The 23,333-nt window shown below is 38.9% G+C and overlaps 1 pseudogene; it reads left to right on the top strand.

The window, feature by feature from the left end:
- Window positions 1-3,104: 3,104 nt before the first annotated feature.
- LOC150003015 (selenide, water dikinase 1 pseudogene) lies at window positions 3,105-4,211 on the top strand (annotated as a pseudogene).
- Window positions 4,212-23,333: the final 19,122 nt, after the last annotated feature.

Below are 23,333 nucleotides of genomic sequence, written 5' to 3'. Positions count from 1 at the left end.
AAGTAGCAACCACCTGCAGGTCACACTGTAGCTTATGCCAGGTTGCCCCAGGCAGGGCTGATCTCTCCAAAGAGGTGCCAAGAACAGTTCACCTTGTGGCCAGCTTCAGGCTACACTGGAGCAGCACCAACCACTTCCATCAGCAACACACTTAAGGGGTGAACTCATCAGGCATCAGAGCCCTATAGGGTCAGCCGCTGAATAGCAGCTCCTTTACTGTGGTCATAGCGAGTCCTTGCAGTGCACTGGTCTGGGGATATATATCTCCCATTAATGTGCCATCACCAATCAAGGCCCAATTACAACAGGATAGTGCACACAGCCCCCAGAGTTGTACCTGGAGTGCCCAGATCAGGTGAACATGGAGGCTGTGCTACTGGGACCTACAAAACAACCACAATATAAGCCCACTCTACCAAGACTAGGAGACATAGCAGCACTCCTTATTCATAGAAACAAGTATAGGGAGGCAGCCAAAGTGAGAGGACAACAAAACATGTCCCAGATAAAAGAACAAAGCAAAATTCCAGAATAATAACTAAAAAAAAAAAAGGAAATGCAGAGTTTAAAACACTGCTTATAAGGATGCTCAATGATCTCAGTGAGAACTTCAACAAAGAGATAGAAAACATAAAAATGAAGATAGAAATCATAAAAAGGAGAACCAGTCAGAAATCAAGAATACACTAACTAAAGTGAAGAATACAATACAGGAAATCAATTGTAGAGTAGATAAAGCAGAGAATCAAATCAGTGATTTAGAAGAGAAGAAAGCAGAAAACACCCAATCAAAACAGCAAATAGAAAATACACACAAAAAAAAAAACAAAAAAATTAGGATAGTTTAAGGAGCCTTGGAAACAGCTTCAAGTGTACCAACATTACATCATGGAAATGCTGGGAGGAGAAGAGAACTTGAAAACCTATTTGAAAAAATAATAAGAAATTTCCTTTACCTGGTGAAGGAAATAGACATATAAGTCCAGGGAGTTCAGAGAGGTCCAAACAAGATGAACCCAAAGAGGTCCACACCAAGACACATCATAATTAAAATGGCAAAGGTCAAAGACAAAGAGGATTTTAAAAGCAGCAAGAGAAAAGCATTTATCTTCAAGGGAGCTCTAATAGGACTCTCAGCTGATTTCTCAATAGAAACTTTTCCTGCCAGAGTAATTAACATGAAATATTCAAAATGATGAAAAGCAAAGACATAACCAGAATTACTCAACTCTGCAAAGCTATCATTTAGAATGAAAGGACAGGTAAAGAGTTTGACCAGTATTACAATAAATGTTAAAGGGTCTTCTTTAAGAAGAAGGAGCTCAAAATATAAATAGTAACATAGCAATAAATACATAGTTATTAACAATTACCTTATATGAAAGTTGATTAAGTGCTCCAGTAAAAAGACATATGGTGGCTGGATGGATAACAAGACAAGACTCTTACATATGCTGTCTACAAGAGACTCACTTCAAATCAAGAGACACACATAGAGGGATTTCAGGATAGTGGCAGAGTAGGTAGAAGCTACACTCATCTCCTTTCAGGACCAAACTGGAATTATTACTAAATTAAAGAACAATCATCCTGAATAACCAACTGAAGACTAGCTAGAGCAGAATCTTATAACCATGGATTTACACAATAAGTCACATTGAACTGATAGAAAGAATGGAGATGTGAAAAGAACTGCCTCTGCTTCCATAACATTCAGCTGAGGTCTGGAGGGATAGCTCAACTGTGGGGAATCCCCCTCAGAAGCATAGGGCCTAAACTCCAAGCAAGGCTTCTCAGCCTAGAGCACTGGAGCCAGGAAGAGACACCTACATAACATATGGCTGTGAAAAGCAGTAGGACTGCTGTTTTTCAGGGTGAGAAGGAGTCCACTGGAGATACAGGCACCCTCTTAAAGGGCCAATGCACAACATTTCACGGTAGTCACTCATCCTGAGCTCTGACAGAAGAAGAGCAGAGTGGATTAGAGTTGCCTGAACAGAGTCTGGTGTTTGTGACTCTGCGGGAAGGAGCTGGGGGAGAGCCACCAGGATTTCTGTACTGAAGAGGCCATCTTTCTTGGTTGAAGCAGTCCCCTCTGTGTGGTTTCAGTCTAGGGGGAAGCAATTGCCCACCCTCTGAACTATCTCTTGTATGACCCTGTGGAGCTCAGGCCCTGCCTAAGAGCCAAGGTGTAGAGGTATGGGCAAACACAAAGGGTGTCAGTGACTAAGTTGTCTGGCTTTGAGGTGTGGGCCATTCCCCCCACTTTTCAATTAACCTGAATGGTGTTTCCTCCTCTTGGGAGATCCAAAAGAGCCACTCTCCTGGCTTCTGGTAGGTCCAACCTCTGGGCTCTGGAGGTCTCACCTAACTGATGCCTAGTGACTTTGTACTGATGAGGTTGGTACAAAATCTGGGATAGACTGAGTCATTTGGCTCTAGGGAAGAGACCACACACACCACCTTCCTTGAAGTCTGACTGGCACCTTCCTCTCACGGGTCATCCTCTACCCTCATTCTCCCAACTCTTCCAGAAACTCTTTCAGTGACTGAGCCTAACAGGCAGCCAGCAGGTGGAGGCAGGCAGAAGTGGATCTCATTGGGGTGACTTGAGACTTTTGTTTAACTGCCCCCAAACCCAGTGCTGGAAAAAGATGGCCTTGATGCACAGCTTGGTTCTTCCCCCATACACTCATGCCCAGAAGAGGCAGTCACAAACTGTGGATTACTTGTAGCTCCAAACATCTTGCTGAGGGCCAGGCAAAGATGGTGTCTGATATTGGTATGAACCAGAATCCCTCCCAAGAGGCCCAGAAGAACAGACCCAGTGACTGGCTTCAGACAAAATTAGAGCTTCACAAACAGAATATCCAATGAAACATTGCAGCAGGCACAAAACCATGCTGAGGAAAATTCTGCTTCATGTGGGGAGCACCTGTAAAGCAGCTCACACATTGTGGATCATGTTGAGCCTCATAGTCAGCTAACATAACTGTAAAGAAACCAGAAGACTAGGAGAGGAAAGAGAGGAGCCCAGCTGTGAGGTGTGTACCCCGAAGAACACTGTCTATGCGGGAGTCCTTTAACCCAGAAAGTTATGAATTGGACAAGAGCTTCCAGCTAACCAGATTCACTGAACTGAAGGGTACTGGCTGCAAACTACCCCAAGATGTCCTGCAGAAATTGCTTGAATCCTTACAAGAGAACCACTTCCAAGAAGATGAACAATTCCTGGGAGCAGTTATGCCAAGGCTTGGTATTGGGATGGATACTTGTGTCATTTGTTTAAGACATGGTGGTCTTTCCTTGGTGCAAACCACGGATTACATTTATCCTATCACTGATGACCCTTACATGATGGACAGGATAGTATGTGCCAATGTCCTAAGTGACCTCTGTGCAATGGGGGTCACAGAATGTGACAATATGCTGATGCTTCTTGGAATCAGTAATAAAATGACCGACAGGGAAAGGAATAAAGTGATGCCCCTAATTATACAGGGTTTTAAAGATGCAGCAGAGGAGTCAGGAACATCTGTAATGGGTGGCCAAACAGTGTTAAACCCCTGGATTGTTTTGGGAGGAGTGGCTACAACTGTGCCAGCCAAATGAATTTATCATGCCAGATAATGCGGTGCCTGGGGACACAAGTGGCAGTGGCAGAGCACCAGTGGCTGGATATTCCTGAAAAATGGAATAAAATTAATCTAGTGGTCACCCAAGAAGATGTGGAGTTGGCATACCAGGAGGCGATGATGAATATGACAAGGCTCAACAGAACAGCTGCAGGATTCATGCACATGTTCAATGCCCACGCTGCCACTGACATCACGGGCTTTGGAATTCTAGGCCATGTGCAAAACCTGGCCAAGCAACAGAGGAACAAGGTGGCCTTTCTGATTCACAATCTCTCTGTCCTGGCCAAGATGGCTGCTGCGAGCAAGGCCTGTGGAAACATGTTTGGCCTCATGCATGGGACCTTTGCGGACACATCAGGAGGCCTTCTAATCTGTTTACCACGTGAGTAAGTAGCTCAGTTCTGTGCAGAGATAAAGTCCCCCAAATACGGTGAAGGTCACCAAGCATGGATTATTGGGATCGTAGATAAGGGCAGCCATACAACCAGAATCATAGACAAACCCCGGATCATCGAAGTCGCACTACAGGTGGCCACTCAAAATGTGAATCCCACACCTGGTGCCACCTCTTAATCTAGACTGAAATAGGTATTTGGTTTTGTTTTAAAATAGATCTATTTTCTTTATCATCATTTCAATTAAAGACTAAAATAAACAACAACAACAATAAAGAAGCATGAAGGTCAACCCCACAAACAGATGGACCAATAGCAATCAAGACTCAATTACAACAGGAGGGCCCATATAATCTACAAAAGGAACATTCCTAGAGCACCCAGATCAGGTTATCAAGGAGACTATGTCACTAGATTCCACAGGACACTGACTACATAGAGTCAACCACCTGAAGACTGGGAGTCATGGCAGATCTATCTAATACATAGAAACAAACACAAAGATGCAACAAAAATAGTGAGACAAAGAAACAGAGCCCAAATGAAAGAACAGGATAACTCTCCAAAATAGAGCTAACTGAAATGGGGACTAGTGATTTATGAGGTATAGAGTTCAAGGTAATGTTATAAGGATGGTCAAGGAACTTAGTGAGAACTACAACATCATGAGAAAGGGCATTGAAAACATTAAAAACAAAACACCAGTCAGAAGTGAAAAATACAATATTTAACATAAAAATACACTGGAAGGCCCTAGGTGGCATGGCTCATTTGGTTGGGCATTAGACTGCAAAGCAAAAGGTCACTTGTTTGATTTCAGGTCAGGGTACATACCTGGGTTGTGGGCCAGGTCCCCAGTTGGAGCATGTGCAAAAGGTAACTTATCAATGTTTCTCTTTCACATTGAAGTTCCTTTCCCTCTCTTTCTCCCATGCTTCCCCTCTCTCTAAATAAATAAAATTTAAAAACTCTTTAAAAACAACACTCAGAGAGATAAATGGTACATTGGAAAAGCAGAGGATCAAATCAGTAATTTAAAAACCAAGGTAGAATATACACTCAATCAGTACCAAAAAGAAAAAAAAATTAAAAGAAATGAAGATAGTTTAAGGGATCTTTGGGACAACATAAAGTGTAAAATCATCTGCAACATAGGGGTACCAGAAGGAGAGAGAGAGAAAGGAATTGAGAACCTATTTGAAGAAAAAATGATTGAAAACTTTTTAATCTTGTGAAGGAAAAAGGCACACAAGTCCCAGAAGTGAAAAGAGTCCCAAACAAGATGAACCCAAAGAGACCCTCACCAAGATACATTATAATTAAAATGGCAAAGGTTAAAGGAAAAGAGAGCATATTAAAAGTTATAAGAGAGAGAAAGTTAGTTACCTACAAGGGAGCTCTCATAAGACTGTCAGCTGATTTCTAAACAGAAACATTTCTCAGACCAGAAGGGATTGGCAGGAAATATTCAAAGTGATGAAAAGCAGGGACTTGCAAGCAAGACTACTTTACCAGCAAGACTATTATTTAAAATTTAAGGAGAAAAGAGGAGATTTCTAGACAAGAGAAAGCTAAAGAAGTTTGTTAACACCAAAGCAGTATTATGAGAAAGGTTAAAGGGCATGCTTTAAGAATTAGAAGAATAAAACAAACAAACAAAGAAACATAGTAAAAGAATAAAATGGAAGATTGTTCCAGGGGATCCAGTCAAGATGGCAGCATAGGTAGACATGGCTTGCCTCTTCCCACAACCACAACAAAATTACAACTGAAATATAGAACAACTATCAGTCAGAACCATGAGAAATTGAGTTGAATGCAAGTCTGACAACTACAGAATTAAAGAATCTATATTCACCAAGATAGGTAGGAGGGGCACAGATGCAGAATGGATTGGTCCCTCACCCACATGTGGTGGATAAAAATATGGGAGGGATATCTTGGGAGCAAGGAGCCCCAGCCCTATGTCAGGCCCCACAGCCCAGGGTTCTAGTACAAGGAAAATAAGTCCCTATAACTTCTGGCTGCAAAATACAGAGAGGATTGAGTCACTGGAAGAAACTGATGGAGCCCCAAGCAGTTCATCTTAAAGAACCCACACAGGGGCTCATCTACTCCGACTTGCTCCATCTGAGCTCCAGCACTGGGGTAGCAACTTGAAAGGCACCAGTGGTGTGCAGAGAGAAACTGAAGTGTCTGGCATCAAGGCGAGAAGAAGCCATTGTCTTTCTAAACCCTCCACCACAGAGCTGGCAAGATGGTGCCAAATATGAGACTCCATCTCCTGGTTAACACTGACCCACCTTGGAGATCCCCAGAGACTGAGCTCCACACAAGTTAGGGGCCCACACCACCTGTTTCTTTATAAATGGCTTGTCTTGGCTCATGCTTCACAACTTCCTAAAAACTATCAAACAAGCGGCAGCTGGCCTCAGTGAGTTCCAGACCTGGCAACGCCAGTTGCCAACTTAGATTCACAGCTTGGATTCACCTGGGAATCTCCAAGCTCAGCACAAGTAGCAACCATCTCTGATTGCTTTATAGTTCAGGTAGGGTGGCCCTGGTAAAAACACAGGTGGAGGGTGACATTGGTCTACACCACCCAGGAAACCACAGGGCCAATGCAACCAGTGGACTGTGCAGGCTATGTGGAGCACCACCACCCTGTCTGTGCACAGCAAATCGTCATGGAGGGAGGAAGTTGGTGATCGGTGGTCAGTGGTCAAAGCCAGTCCTTGCAGCTGACTGGCTTGGATAAATCCTTCCCATTGATCTGCCAATAGTAACCAAGGCTCAACTAAAAGAGGAGGATATACTCAACCCACACAAAGGGAGCATCTCAAGTACCCAGCTTGGGAGATAAGGGAGGCTCTGCCACTGGACATAAAGGACACCTACTACATTAGGCTATACTACCAAGACACAGAGTCAAAGCAGCCCTACCCAATACACAGAAACAAACACAGGAGGCTGCCATATTGAAGGAGAAAAGAAATATGGCCCAAATAAAAGAACAGAACAAAACCCCAGGAAAAGAATGAAATGAAATGGAGATAGCCAAACTATGAGATGTGGAGTTCAAAATACTGGTGATCAGGATGTTCAGAGAAATGTTGAGTAGGACCACAAAATAATGGAAGAAGGGAAGGTAATACAAAGTGAAATAAATGACAACATACAGGGAATCAATAATGATGGGACAAAGCCAGAATTCAAATTAATGATTTGGAATAAAAGGAAGAAATAAACATTCATCCAGAACAGAAAAAAAAATTGAGAATTTAAAGAAGTATGATAGGATTAGATACTTCTGGGACATCTTTGAATGTGCCAACATGCAAATCATGGGGCTACTGGAAGGAGAAGAGGAATAGCAAGAACTTGAAGAGTTATTTGAAAAAACTATAAAAGAAAATTTCTCTAATTTGCCTAAGGAAATAGACACACAAGTCAAGGAAGCACAGAGAGTCCCAAGAAGTTGGACTCAAAGAGAAGCACACCAAGAGATATCATAATTAATATACTAATTGTTAAAGATAATGAGAGAATTTTAAAAGCAGGAGGAGAAAAGAAGAGAGTGACCTACAAAAGGAATTTCCATAAAACTATGCTGATTTCTCACAAGAAACCTTGCAGGCAAGAAGTATTCAAAGTGATGAAAAGCAGGGACCTACTTACAACCAAGATTACTCTATCTAGCAAAATTATCATTTAGAATGGAAGGGCAGATGAAGTGCTTCCCAGACAAGATAATGCTAAAGGAGTTCATCATCACCAAGCCATTATTATATGAAATGTTAAAGGGACTTATGTATGAAAAAGATAAAAACGATGGAAATTAAAAGGACAACAAACTGAGGAAGTGCAGATCAATCTAGAAAGCAGCAACAAACAAGAAGAGTCACAAAAATGGGGAGACAGAGAAACAATCCCACATTGAAAGGAAAGGAGGAATCCTCAGAAACAGTGCTAAATGAAATAGAGGAAAGCAAACTATCAGACATAGAATTCAAAACATGCAATATAGGGAAGCTCAATGAGCTCAACGAACTCAAAGAAAACTACAAAGAACTCCAGGGAAACTACAAGGAACTTACTGAGAATTACACCAGCATGAAAAAGGACAGAGGAGCTATCAATAAGAGCCATGAGGAAATGAAGAATACAATTTTGAAATGAAGAATGCAGTAGAAGTAATTAAAGCTGGCTAGAGGAAGCAGAAAATTGGATTAGTGAGCTGGAGGACAACATAAAAAAATATTCCCAGACAGTGCAACAAAATGAAAAAAGACTGAAATGAATGAAGAAGTTTTAAGAGAGCTGCAGTACAACATGAAAGATAACAATATCATGTCATAGGAACACCTGAAGAAGAAGAAAAAGAGCAAGGGATAAGAAACTTGTTTGAAAAAGTAATGACAGAAAACTTCCTTAACTTCGTGAGAGAAAAAGTAACAAAAGTCCAGGAAGTACAGAGGGTCCCAATGAATATGAACCAAACAGGCCCACTCCATGACACATCATAATTAAAATGGCAATATTGAAAGACAGAGAATCCTAAAAGCAGCAAGAGAGAAACAACTAATAACATACAAGGGAGCTCCAATAAGGCCATCATCAGATTTCTCAACAGAAGCACTACAAGACAGAAGAGAATGGCAAAACATATTTCAAGCAATGAAAAACAAAGGCCTATAACCAAGACTACTCTACCCAGCAAGGCTCTCTTTCGAAATGAAGGTGAAGTAAGGAGTTTCCAAGACAAAAGAAGGCTAAAAGAATACATCTCCACCAAATCAGCATCGCAAGAAATGCTAAAAGGAATGCTTTGAAAAGATGAAGAAAGAGAGAGAGAGAGAGAGAGAGAGAGAGAGAGAGAGAGAGAGAGAGAGAGAGAGAGAGAGAGAAACACAAGTACAAAGAAGAAAAGTGACAATGAATAAATACCTATAATAATAACCTGAAATGTAAATGGATAAATACGCCATCAAAAACATAGGGTAACTGAATCGATTAGAAAGCAGGAGACCCACCTCAGAACAAGAGATCTACACAGACTGAAAGTGAAGGGAGGAAAAAAAAAATTTCAAGCAAATGGACATAAAAAAAAGCTGGGGTATCAATACTTATATCAGACCAAACATATTTCACAGCAAAGGCCATAAAAAGAGACAAAGAAGAACATTTCATAATACTTAAAAAAAATCCATCCAGGTGATATAGCCCTTGTAATCATATAGGCACCCAACATAGAAGCACCCAAATATGTAAGGAAAATCTTGAAAGACTTGAGAAAGGATATAGACAGCAACACATTCATAGTAGGGGACTTTAACACCCCATTGTCAACAATTGGCAGATCTTCCAAGCGAAGAAACACCAAGAATATTGAGGCATTGAACAACACTCTAAAGAAAATGGACTTAATTGATTATATATATATATATATATATATATATATATATATATATATATATATAGAGAGAGAGAGAGAGAGAGAGAGAGAGAGAGAGAGAGAACATTTCACCACAAAGAAGCAAAATATACATTCTTTCCAAGTGCACAAGAAACATTTTCAAAGATAGACCACATGATAGAACACAAAGCAAGCCTCGACAAATTTAAGAAAATTAAAATTATATCAAGTATCTTCTCAGATCACAGAGCTGTGTACTGGAAATCAACCTCAAGGAAAAAACTCAAGAACATTCGAACTCATGGAGAATAAATAACATGATATTAAATAATGAAAGGGTTAACAATGACATCAAAAAAGAAATCAGAAAGTCTCTGGAAACAAATGATAATGAACACACAACAACCGAAAACCTATGGAATACAGGGAAACTAGTCCTGAGAGGAAAGTTTATAGCAATATAGGCCTACCTAAAAAGAATAGAAGAATCTCAAATAAAAAACCTAACCCTGCAGTTACAAGAACTAGAGGAACAACAACAAACAAAGCCCAGAGCAAGTAGAAGAAAGGAAATCATCATGATCAGAGCAGAATTAAATGACATAGGGACTAAATAAACAATTAAAAAGATAAATAAATCCAGGAACTGATTTTTTGAAAAGATAAACAAAATTGAAAAGCCTTTAACCAGGCTCATCAAGAAAAAATAGAGATGACCCAAATAAATAAAATCAGAAATGAAAGAATAGAAATCACAACTGAACTACAGAAATACAAATGATTGTAAGAAATTACTACAAACAACTATATGGCAAGAAACTTGACGACCTAGATGAAATAAACAAATTTCTAGAAACATATAATTTTCCAAAACCGAATTAAGAAGATGCAGAAAGCATGAACAGATCAATAACAACAATAGAAATTGAAAAAATAATAATAAAAAAAAATCTCCTGGCACACAAAAGCCTTGGAGCAGGTGTCTTCACAGGTGAATTTTCACAGGTGAATTTTACAAAACATTTAGGGAAGAAATAACTCATATCCTTCTCAAACTAATCCAAAAAATCCAAGAAGAGGTAAGACTCTCAAACTCTTTCTATGAAGCCAGTATTACCCTAATTCCAAAACCAGGTCAAGACACAACAAAGAAAGAAGACTACAGGCTAATATCACTGATGAATATAGATGTTAAATCCTGAACAAAATATTGGCAAACAGTATCCAGCAACACGTTAAAAAGATCATACACCATGATCAAGGGGAATTCATCCCAGGGATGCAAGGATGGTTTAATATTTGCAAATCAATAAACAATATTCATCTAATAAACAAAATAAAAGACAAAAATTATGTGATCATATCAAATAATTCTGAAAAAGCATTTGATAAAGTACAACACCTATTTATGATTAAAACACCAGCAAAATTGGAATAGAGGGAACATACCTTATCATAATAAAGGCCATATATGAGAAACGTGAAGCCAACATCATACTCAATGGACAAAAACTGAAAGCATTCCCCCTGAGAACAGGAACAAGACAAGGATGTCCACTCTGTCCACTCCTATTCAACATAGTGTTGGAAGTTCTAGCCACAGCTAACCAGAAAGAGAAATAAAAGGCACCCAACTTGGAAAAGAGGAAGTAAAACTGTCATTATTTGCAGATGACATGAAAGTGTACTAGAAAACCCTATAGACTCCACTGAAAAACGACTTGACCTAACAAGTGAATTTGGCAGACTAGCAGGGTACAAAGTCAATATACAGAAAACGAAAACATCTCTGTACACCAAGAATTAAATATCAGAGATAGAAACTATTTAAAAAATCCCATTTAACTGTAATTGAAAAACCAAAAAAAAAATTTAAAAAAAATTTCCCATTTACTGTAGCAACAAGAAAAATAAAGTACCTAGGAATAAATTTAACCAAAGAGATAAAAGACCTGTACTCAAACAACTACATTACACTGAAAAAAAAAAATTAAGGAAGATACAAATAAATGGAAGCAAATACCATATTTATGGATGGGAAGATACAACATCATTAAAATGTCCATACTACCTTCCCATAGCAATTTATAGATTCAATGCAACCCCTATTAAAATACCAGCAACATATTTTACATACCTAAAACAAATACTTCAAAAATTTATAAGGAACAAATAAAAGTCCCCAAATAGCCACAGCAATCTTGAGACAGAAGAACGTGATATAAGGAATCCAATACCTGACATCAAACTATACTACAAAGCCACTGTAATCAAAACAGTCTGGTACTGGCATAAGAACAGACATATAGATCAATGGAACAGAATAGAGAGCACATAAATAGACCCAGGTCTCTATGATTAACTAATATTCGACAAAGAGGGAAGGAACATAAAATGGAGTGAGAAGAGCCTCTTCACCAAATGGTGCTGGGAGAACTGGACAGGGACATGCAAAAAAAATGAAACGAGACCACCAACTTACACCACACACCAGAATAAACTCAAAATGGATCGAACACTTAAATGTAAGCTGTGACACCATAAAATTCCTAGAGGAAAACATAGGCAGGAAAATTTCAGATATCCTACATAACAATATTTTCACCGATACATCTTCTAAGGCAAGGGAAATAAAGGAAAACATAAACAAATGGGACTACATCAAATTAAAGAGTTTCTGCTCAGCAAAAGATAACATCAGCAAGATGAAAAGGGAACCAACCATATGAGAAAACATATTTGCCAATGATACCTCAGACAAGGGATTGATCTCCAAAATATATAGAGAACTTATATGTCTCAACACAAAAAGACAGACAACCCAATTTAAAAATGGACAAAGGACCTGAACACTTCTCCAAAGAGGATATAAATAAGTTTCATAGACATATAAAAGAATGCTCAACATCACTAGCCATCAGAGAGATGCAAATAAAAACCACAATGAAATACCACCTCACACTGGTCAGAATGGCCATCATCAACAAGTCTTCAAGCAACATGTGCTGGTGGGGAAAGGGAACCCTACAGCACTGTTGGTGGGAATGCAGACTGGTGCAGCCACTATTGAAAAGAACATAAAATTTCCTCAAAAAACTAAAATTTGGACTACCTTTTGAACCAGCAATTCCACCACTAGGATTATACCTGAAGAATCCTGAAACACCAATTCAAAACCTATGCACCCCTATGTTCATAGCAGGGCTATGTACAATAGCCAAGTGCTGGAAATAACCTAAGTGCCCATCTGTAGATAAGTGGATCAAAAAACTACATTTACACAATGGAGTACTATGTAGCAGAAAGAAAGAAAGAACTCCTTCCATTTGTGACAACGTGTATGGAACTAGAAAGAATTATGCTCAGCTAAATAAGCCAGGCAATGAAAGACAAATATCATATGATATCACCTAATACAGGAAGCTAATGAAAAACACTAACAAATGAGCAAAATTGAACCAGAGGCATGTAAACAAGAAGCAGACTAACAGTGACAAGGATTTGCGCGCGGAGGGAGAGTAAAGGAGTAAGAAGAGGAAAGGTCTATTCAAAGAACATGTATATATGACCCATGGACATGGACAACGGGGTGGGGATAGACTGTGGGAGAAGGGGTGGGCAGGGTAGGGGAAGAAATGGGGGAAAAAGTGTGATAACTGTAATAGAAAAACAAACAAACAAAAATTTTGGTGGGAAAATAAAAAAATAAAAGCAAAAAAAAAATGACAACAAACCCACAACTATCAACAACTTAATCTAAAAAATAAAAACAAATGAACTAAGCAAACAAACAGAATAGGAACAGAATCAAAGGTTGAGGATCACTTGGAGGGTTATCAGACGGGAGGGTGAAGGAGGAAAATGGGGAACTGGTTTAGGAACCAAGAAGCATAATTGGTAGAAACAATGTAGATATGGGGATGTTAATAGTATAGGAAAGGGTGAAGCCAAAGCACTTACATGCATGACTCATGGACATGACCTAAGGGGGGAATTGCTGGAGGGAAGGCAGAACTGGGCAGAGGGATGCAAAGGGAAAAATTGGAAGAAGTGTAACAGCATAATCAATAAAATGTTAAAAATAAAAAAGCAGTGCTATTTCCAATAGCCAAGTGCTAGAAACAGCCTAAGTGCCCATCATTAGATGAGTGGATCAAAAAACTGTGGTACATTTTACACAATGGAATACTATGTAGCAGAAAGAAGAAGGAATTCCTATTTTTTATGACAACATGGATGGAACTGGAGGGTATTATGTTTAGTGAAATAAGCCAGGCAATAAAAGACAAATACCATATGATCTTCCCTAATAAAGGAAATAAATGAACAGCACAAACAAATGAGCAAAATAGAATCAGAGGCATGTAAACAAGGAACAGACTGACCGTGACAGTGGGGGATGGGGAGAGGAAAAGTGGGGAAAGATGGGAGTGTAGTCAAGGAACTAGCATGAATAACCCATAAAATGGACAACAGGGTGGGAATTAAATGTGGGAGTGGGGGCGGGCTAGGGGGAGTAATGGGGGGGGGAATGGGGCTATTATAGTAGAAAAACAAGTTTAAAAAGAAATAAATAAAAAATTAAAAAGAATAAAATGACAATAAATACATACCTGTAAATAATCACTTTATTTATTATTATTATATTGTTTTTCAATTATAGTTGTCCCATTTTCCCCCCATTGCTCCCCTGCCAGCCCACCCCTTCTCCCACAGTCATTCCCCACCCCATTGTCCATGTCCATGTGTCATTTATACATGTTCTTTGAATAGACCTTTCCCCTACTTATCCCCTTTCTCTCCCTCTGCCCTCCCCACTGATAACTGTTATTCTGTTCCTTGTTCAATTTTGTTCATTTGTTTGTGTTGTTCATTAGTCTCCTGAATCAGGTGATATCATATGGTATTTTTCTTTCATTGCCTGGATTATTTTGCTAAGCATAATTCTCTCTAGTTCCATCCATGTTGTTGCAAATGGCAGGAGTTCCTTCTTTCTGCTACATAGTATTCCATTGTGTAAATGTACCAGTTTTTTAATCAGCTCAACTACAGATGGACACTTAGGCTGTTTCCAGCCTTTGGCTATTGTAAAAAGCACTGCTATGAACCTAGAGGTGCATAAGTTCTATATGTCTGTTTTGATTACAGTGGCTTTGTAGTATAGTTTGGTGTCAGGTATTGTGACTCCTTCTATTGCATTCTTCTGTCTTAAGATTGCTGTGGCTATTTGGTGTCTTTTTTGGTTCCACATAAATTTTGAAGTTTTTGTTCTAGGTCTGTGAAATATGTCACTGGTATTATAATAGAAATTGAATTGAGTCTGTAAATTGCTTTGGGTAGTATGGACATTTTAATGATGTTGATTCTTCCCAACCATGAACATGGTATTTGCTTCCATTTATTTGTATCTTCCTTAATTTCTTTCTTCAGTGTTATGTAGCTTTCCGAGTACAGGTCTCTTATCTATTTGGTTAAGTTTATTCCTAGGTACGACGTTATTTTTCTTGTTGCTATAGTAAATGGGATTTTTTTAGTTTTTGTCTCTGATATTTTATTGTTGGTGTACAGAAATGCCTTGGATTTCTGTATATTGACTTTGTACCCTCCTACTTTGCCAAATTTGCTTGTTATGTTGAGTAGTTTTTTAGTGGAGTCTATAGGGTTTTCTATGTACACTATCATGTTGTCTGCAACTAATTACAGTTTGACTTTCTCTTTTCTGATTTGGATGCCTTTTATTTCTTTTTCTTGTCTGATTGCTGTGGATAGAACTTCCAACCATGTTGAATAGGAGTGGAGAGAGTGGACATCCTTGTCTTTTCCTGATCTCAGGAGGAATGCTTTCAGTTTTTGTCCATTGAGTATGGTGTTGGCTTCAGGTTTCTCGTATATTGCCTTTATTATGTTGAGGTATGTTCCTCTACAGTATTCCCTCACTTATCATGGGTATTACATTCTAGATGCCCCACAATAGGTGAAAATCAGTGAAGTAGGAACTTACATTTATTTTAGTATTTATATATATTTTAAGACTTTATAAATCTTTCCCACACACTTATAAACAATTCCCAGTCCCTTATTAACCTTATAGTGAAAAATCTGCGATAAATAATTAAACATAATATTTTTTAAAATTCTGCGACAAGTGAACCACGATATAGAGAAGGACTACTGTATTCTAATTTTGCAGAGTGTTTTTTTTAATTTTTTTCTTTTTATTACATTTTATAGATTATATTGTCACAGTAGTTCCATTTTTTCCCCTTTGCTCCCCCCTGCCCAGCAACCCCCTCCCCCAGCAATCCCTCCCCTCCCCAGTCCATGTCCATGGTTCCTGCATGCAATCTCTCCAGTTTCTCCCTTTCCTATGTTACCATTATTTTAGGATTACTTCATTAATTGATTTTTTAATAACAATAATAAAAAAAGTAGCATTCACCCCCCCTTCAGACTTTAGACCCTTTGTAATCTTATAGAGGACAGTGGGCAATGGTCTCCTGCTCTTCTAGCTGCTTCAGGCTGGGTGTGGTCATCATCCTACCTATCCTATGGTCCAGAAATCCCTAATAAGAGTAGGGGTGTGGAGGGGACAGTGGCCTTCCCACATGGAGAAGGATCTTGCAGACTCCAGGTCAGCTGGCTGTCCCCAGACAATGGCATGCTTGGTTTAACAGGCTGGCATCCTTGTTGTATTCTGGGGGCAACAGATTTGGCAACAGGGTTAAAAGGCATCATTCAATTCATAACCACTAGATGACAAAAGGCAGGTATTAATTTTTCAATGTCCCCAATTAGGGAAAAAAGAGGAGCTTCTTTGGAGGAAGGTGTGCCAGGCTCATCATATCTGTCCAGAACCTTTTGTCCACTATATTTAGCTTGGGCTGAGGGAAATATTTTAGGTTTTCCCCCACTTAGACCTCTGGGTCTTCTCTGTCCAAGCCATTGGAATAGAAAAGAGAAACATGTTTTAAGGTGAAGCCCAAAGACCATCCCATTCTTCATCAACTCAGCCACTTGGTACAGCCAAACCATTCAGTCTCAGGAGGCAGCGATGCAGACAGGATTAAATGAGGCCTATATGTACAGACAATCACTAAGGTAGTGAGATTCTAGGCTTATACCCTTTGAAAACAGAAAACACATGTTAATTTATGTAGCATAAGGCACAAACCATTCTCTAGTTCTGTAAGCCTGTCTTAATGGGAAGACATCCAGTTGCAAGGCATTTGACATTCTTCTTGCCTGTAAATTAAGCATCTTTGATGATGTCACAGATCTAGTTTAATTCACAAATGCGAGGTAACTTTAAATGAAGAGACTTTAACAATGGTTAGCTGTATTACTTTATAGTCTACCAATGGGCATTGTGATTTTCCTTGGGTCACAATTTTTCTCCCTAAGCTTACCCACCCTGTCATTGAAGGGACCGTATTTGGTCCATTTTCAATTTATCCTGTTCATTTGCATGAACTCAACAAGAGCAGCAAATGATCACTTCTGATATTTAAGTCTGCTTTGCTGAAACTTACACATGGAATATTTAGGGTAACCTTCAGTCTGCCCTTCAGGGCGCTGATGTTGAGCCACGTACCTGCCATTGGCCTTGTCTGCAGACACGTGTCTTTTCCAAGTCCTTCAGGTTTTCTGTTGTGCTTTAAGGTCCCTTTTAGCCATCTCTCAGGAAAGCAACCTTCATTCCTTCCCTGGAAAGATTGTCATAAACCGCACATCCAACCTAGGTACCAAGGCTTTTTCCTTGTGCGCTTTTATTACCTTCTCAGGTCACCCTTGGTTCCTCAGAGCTTTTGGTAGCATCCAGAGTCCAAGTATGTCTTTTTTAGGCATGACATTCCAGTCAAAGTTTTGGTCGACAAGACCTCTATTAACAACTGGTCTTATTATTTTCATGCAATGAACCTTATGTCATTACTTACTTCTTCAGGGTGCCAATTTCTGGAGGGATCAGGTAGGGAGAAAAATATACAGTGTGAAGGAAAATCTTTGTCCTTCTAATATTCACTAGAATTGCATTTCCGTTCTTTATATTTTCTTTTTCTTTTTTTCTCTCTTCCTCCCACTAGAGAGGGAAAGAGAAAAAAGTAAAAATTGTTTGTTTATCTATTACATTTATCCCACATTTTTTTTCCTATTGCTTCCTCTCTCCCTGCCCACATTTTCTCCCACAGTTAGTCCCTACCCAGTTGTCCATATCCATGGGTCATATATACATGTTCTTTAACTAGACCCTTCCCCTTCCTTTTCCCTTCTCTCCCTCCCCTCTTCCCCCTTGTCATTGTTAGTCTACACCTTGTTGACATACCTCTGTTTCAATTTTACGCATTTGTTCATGTTGTTCATTAGTTTCCTGTATTAGGTGATAGCATAAGGTATTTTTCTTTCATTGCCTGGCTTATTTCGCTAAGCATAATTTTCTCTAGTTCCATCCATGTTGTTGCAAATGGTAGAAGTTCCTTCTTTCTTTCTGCTACGTAGTACTCCATTGTGTAAATGTAGTTTTTTGATCCACTCATCTACAGATGAGCACTTAGGTTGTTTCCAGCACTTGGCTATTGTGAATAGTGCTGCTATGAAGATTGGGGTGCATAGACTCTTTTGGATTGGTGTTTCAGGATTTTTTGGATATAGTCCTAGCAATGGAATTGTTTGTTCGAAAGGCAGTTCCATTTTTAGTTTTTTGAGGAAATTCCAAACTGTTTTCCATAGTGGTTGCACCGGTCTGCATTCCCACCAGCAGTGCACCAGGGTTCCCTTCTCTCCGCATCCTCACCAGCACAAGTTGTTTGTTGAATTGTTGATGATAGCCATTCTGACTGGTGTGAGGTGGTATCTCATTGTGGTTTTTATTTGCATCTCTATGATGGCTAGTGATGTTGAGCATTCTTTCATCTGTCTATGAACCTTCTGTATGTCCTCTTTGGAGAAATGTTTGTTCAGGTCCTTTACCCATTTTTTTATTGGGCTGTCTGTCTTCTTGGTGTTGAGTCATATAAGTTCTTTATATATTTTGAGATCAATCCCTTGTCTGAGGTATCATTGGCAAATATATTTTCTCATATGGTTGGTTTTCTTTTCATCTTGCTGATGTTTTTTTTAGCTGAGCAGAAGCTCTTTAGCTTGATGTAGTCCCATTTGTTTATTCTTTCCTTTATTTCTCTTGCCTTAGGAGATATAACCGTGAAAATGTTGCTACGTGGGATATCTGAAATTTTCCTGCCTATGTTTTTCTCTAAGACTTTTATGGTGCCATGACTTACATTTAAGTCTTTGATCCATCTTGAGTTTATTCTTGTGTGTGGTGTAAGTTGGTGGTCTCATTTCATTTTTTTGCATGTCCCTGTCCAGTTCTCCTAGCACCATTTGTTGAAGAGGCTCTTCTCACTCCATTTTATGTTCCTACCCCCTTTGTCAAATATTAGTTGACCATATAGACCTGAGTTTATTTCTGGCCTCTCTATCCTGTTCCATTGGTCTGTATGTCTGTTCTTATGCCAGTACCAGACTGTTTTGATTACCATGCCTTGTAGTATAGTTTGATATCACGTATTGTGCTTCTTCCTACTGTGTTGTGTCTCAAGATTGCTGTGGCTATTTGGGCTCTTTTTTTTTCCATATAAATTTTTGAAGTATTTGTTTTAGGTCTGTGAAATATGTTGCTGGTATTATAATAGGGATTGCATTGAATCTATAAATTGCTTTGGGTAGTATGGACATGTTAATGATGTTGATTCTTCCCATCCGTGAACATGGTATATGTTTCCATTTATTTATATCTTTCTTAATTTTCTTCTTCAGTGTTATGTAGTTTTGTGGGTAAAGGTCTTTTACCTCCTTGGTTAAGTTTATTCCTAGGTACTTTATTTTTCTTGTTGCTATGGTAAGTGGGATTTTTCTTTAGTTTCTATCTCTGATGTTTTATTGTTGGTGTACAGAAATGCCTTCAATTTCTGAATATTGTCTTTATACCCTGCTATTTTGCCGAATTTACTTATTAGGTCGAGGATTTTGTGTGTGTGTGTGTGCAGTCTATAGGGTTTTCTATGTACGCTATCATGTTGTCTGCAAATAATGACAGTTTTAGTACCTCCTCTCCTATTTGGATGTCTTTTATTTCTTTTTCTTGTCTGATTACTGTGGCTAGAACTTCTAAGACTATGTTGAATAGGAGTGGAGAGAGTGGACATCCTTGTCTTGTTCCTGATCTCAGGGGGATAGCTTTCAGTTTTTGGCAATTGAGTATGATGTTGGCTTCACATTTCTCATATATGGCCTTTATTATGTTAAGGTATGCTCCCTCTATTCCCATTTTGCTGAGTGTTTTTATCATAAATGGGTGTTGTACTCTGTCAAATGGTTTTTCTGCTTCTATTGATATTAACATGTGTTTCTTTTTTCCTTCATTTTGTTTATGTGGTGTATTACATTTATTGATTTGTGAATATCAAACCATCCTTGCATCCCTGGGATGAAACCCACTTGATTGTGGTGTATAATTCTTTTAATGTTCTGTTAGATCCGGTTTGCCAATATTTTGTTGAGAATTTTAGCATCTATTTTCATCAGCATTATTCACCGGTAGGTTTCTTTCTTTGTTGTGTCTTGAACTGGTTTTGGAATTAGAGTAATACTGGCTTCGTAGAATGAGTTTGGCAGTTTTCCCCCTTTTTGGGTTTTTTGGAATAGTCTGAGAAGCATAGGAGTTGTTTCTTTCTTAACTGTTTTGTAAAATTCACCTGTGAAGCTATCCGGTTTAGGGTTTTTGTGTTCCGGGAGTTTTTTGATTACTGTTTCAATTTCGCTGGTTGTTATTGGTCTATTCAGGTTTTCTGCTTCTTCTTGATTCAGTTTTGGCAGATTATATGTTTCCAGAAATTTCTCCATTTCATCTAGGTTGTCACATTTTTTGTGGTACAGTTGTTCATAATAGTTTCTTACAATTGTTTGTATTTCTATGGCATTAGTTGTGATTTCTCCTCTTTCATTTCTGATTTTACTTACTTTGGTCCTCTCTCTTTTTTTTCTTGATGAGCCTGGTTAAAGGCTTGTCGATTTTGTTTATCTTTTGAAAGAACCAGCTTCTACTTTTGTTGATATTTTGAATTGTTAGTTTAGTCTCTATGTCATTTAATTCTGCTCTAATCTTGATGATTTCTTTTATTCTAATTGCTCTGGGCTTTGCTTGTTTTTCTTTCTAGTTCTTGTTGCTGTAGGGTTAGATTTTTTATTAGAGATTTTTTCTTTTCTATTTAGGTAGGCTTGTATTGCTATGAACTTTCCTCTCAGGACAGCTTTCGCTGTATCCCATAGGTTTTTGGTTGTTGTGTGTTCATTATTATTTGTTTCCAGAAACATTTTGATTTCTTCCTTGATGTTGTTATTAACCCATTCATTATTTAATAGCATGTTATTCATTCTCCATGAGTTTGAATGTTTTTGAGTTTTTTTCCTTGAGGTTGATTTCCAATTTTAAGCCATTGTGATCTGAGAAGATACTTGATATAATTTTAATTTTCTTGAATTTGTTGAGGCTTGTTTTGTGTCCTATAATGTGGTCTATCTTTTCTTTTTTTTTTTTTTTTTTCACTTAACATTTTGCTTTCTTTTTTTTTTTTTAAAGTATATTTTATTGATTATGCTGTTACAGTAGTTCCAATTTTTTCCCCTTTACTCCCCTCCACCCAGTATCTCCCTCCCCCAGCATCCCCCCCCAAGTCCATACCCATGGTTCGTAAAAAATAACTATCCCTCCCTCTCAGATATTAAGATCCTTTGTAATCTTGTAAAGGACAATGGGCGAAGGTCTCAAGCTCCTCTAGCTGCTTCAAGCTGGACATGGTCGTCGTCCTACCTACCCTTGGGTCCAGAAATCCCTAATAAGAGTGGGGGTGTGGAGGGGAGGGTGGCCTTCCCACATGGGGAAGGATCATGCAGACTCCAGGTCAGTTGGCTGTCTCCGGACAACGGCGTGCTTGGTTTAGCAGGCTGGCATCCTTGTTGTGTTCTGGGGGCAACAGATTTGGCAAAAAGGGTTAAAAAGCATCATTCAATCCATAACTACTAGGTGGCAAAAGGCAGGGATTAATTTTTCAATGTTCCACATTAGGAGAAAAAAAAAAAAAAAAAAAAAGGGCTTCTTTGGAGGAAGGTGTGCTAGGCACATCTCTCCTGTCCAAAACCCTTTTGCCCATTTTATTTAGTTTGGGCTGAGGGAAATAGTTTATGTTTCCCCCCTCTCAGACCTCTGGGCCCTTTCTGTCCAAGCCATTAGGATAGAAAAGAGAATTCAGTTTTAAAGTGAAGCCCACAGACCACCCCATTCTTCACCAACTCAGCCATTTAGTTCAGCCAAACTGTTGAGTCTCTGGAGGCAGCGCTGCAGAGAGGATTAAGTGAGGCTTATGCGTACAAACAATCACTCAGGTAATGCGGTCATAGGCTTATGCCCTTTGAAAACAGAAAACAAATGTTAATTTATGTAACATAACCAACAAAAAAGTCTCTAAATCTGTAAGACTGTCTTATTGGGAAGACATCCAGTTGCAAGGCACTTGAAATTCTATTTGCCTGCAACTTGAATATCTTTGGTGATATCACAGATATGGTTTAATTTTCAAGTGAAACCATTTTTTAAATGAGAAGAAACTTTTAAGACGGTTAGCTGCCCTACTTTACAGTCTGCCACTGATCATTGTGATTTTCCTTGAATACTGATTTTTCTCCCTAAGATTACTCTCCTTGTCTTTAAAGGGACTACATTAAGTCCATTTTTAATTTATCCTGTTCATTTGCATAAGCATAACAAGAGCAGCAAATGATCACTTATGATCTTTAGTTCTGTTTTGCTGGAACTTACCCAAGGAACATTTAGGGTGGCCCTCAGTCTGCTCTTCAGTGCACAGAAGCTGGGCCACATACCTGGCATTCATCCTTGCCTGTAAACACCTGTCCTTTCCAAGTCTTTCTGGTTTTCCATTGTGCCTTAAGGTCCCTTCTAGCCATCTTTCAGGAAAACAACCTTCGTTCCTTCCCTGGAGAGATTGCTGTGGACCGCACAACCAACCATGGCAGCAGGCCTTTTATTTCGCGGGTTTTTATTACCTTTGAAAGTCATTCCCAGTTCCTTAGGGCTTTTTGGTAACAACATGAGCCCAAGCATGTCTCCTTTAGGCTTGACATTCCAGTCAAAGGCTTGTTCAGAAAAAGGAACCTCTATTAACAACTGGTCTTATTAGGTCTATGCAAAGAAACTTAAGTCATTACTTACATGTTTAGAATGCCAAACTCTGGAGAGATCAAATAGGGAGAAAAATATACAACGTGAAGGAAAATCTTTGTCCTAATATTCACTGAACTGGCATTTCCATTCTTCATATTTTCATTTTCCCCCACTAAAAAAAATTTTTTTGTTTGTTTTTCCATTACAGTTGTCTCACTTTTTTTTTTCCCCCTCTTGCTTCCCTGTATCCTGCCCCTCCCTTCCCCCACATTCAGTCCCCACTCAGTTGCCCATGTCTGTGGGTCATTTATACATGTTCTTTGATTTTACACTTCCCCTTCTTACCCCCTTTTCTCCCTCCCCCCTCCCCCCTTGTTACTGTTAGTCTACTCCTTGTTTACATACCTCTGGTTCAATTTTGCTCATTTGTTTGTGTTGTTCATTAGTTTCCTGTAATAGGTGACAGCATAACGTATTTTTCTTTCGTTGCCTGGCTTATTTCGCTAAGCATAATTCTCTCTAGTTCCATCCATGTTGTTGCAAATGGTAGAAGTTCCTTCTTTCTTTCTGCTACATAGAACTCCATTGTGTAAATGTACCACAGTTTTTTGATCCACTCATCTACAGATGGGCATTTAGGTTGTTTCCAG

This window comes from Furipterus horrens, unplaced genomic scaffold, assembly GCF_987537825.1.
Source record: "Furipterus horrens unplaced genomic scaffold, mFurHor1.1.pri manual_scaffold_8, whole genome shotgun sequence".
In the NCBI taxonomy this organism is placed as follows: Eukaryota; Metazoa; Chordata; class Mammalia; order Chiroptera; family Furipteridae; genus Furipterus; species Furipterus horrens.
This window is presented reverse-complemented; position numbering and strand designations above follow the sequence as displayed.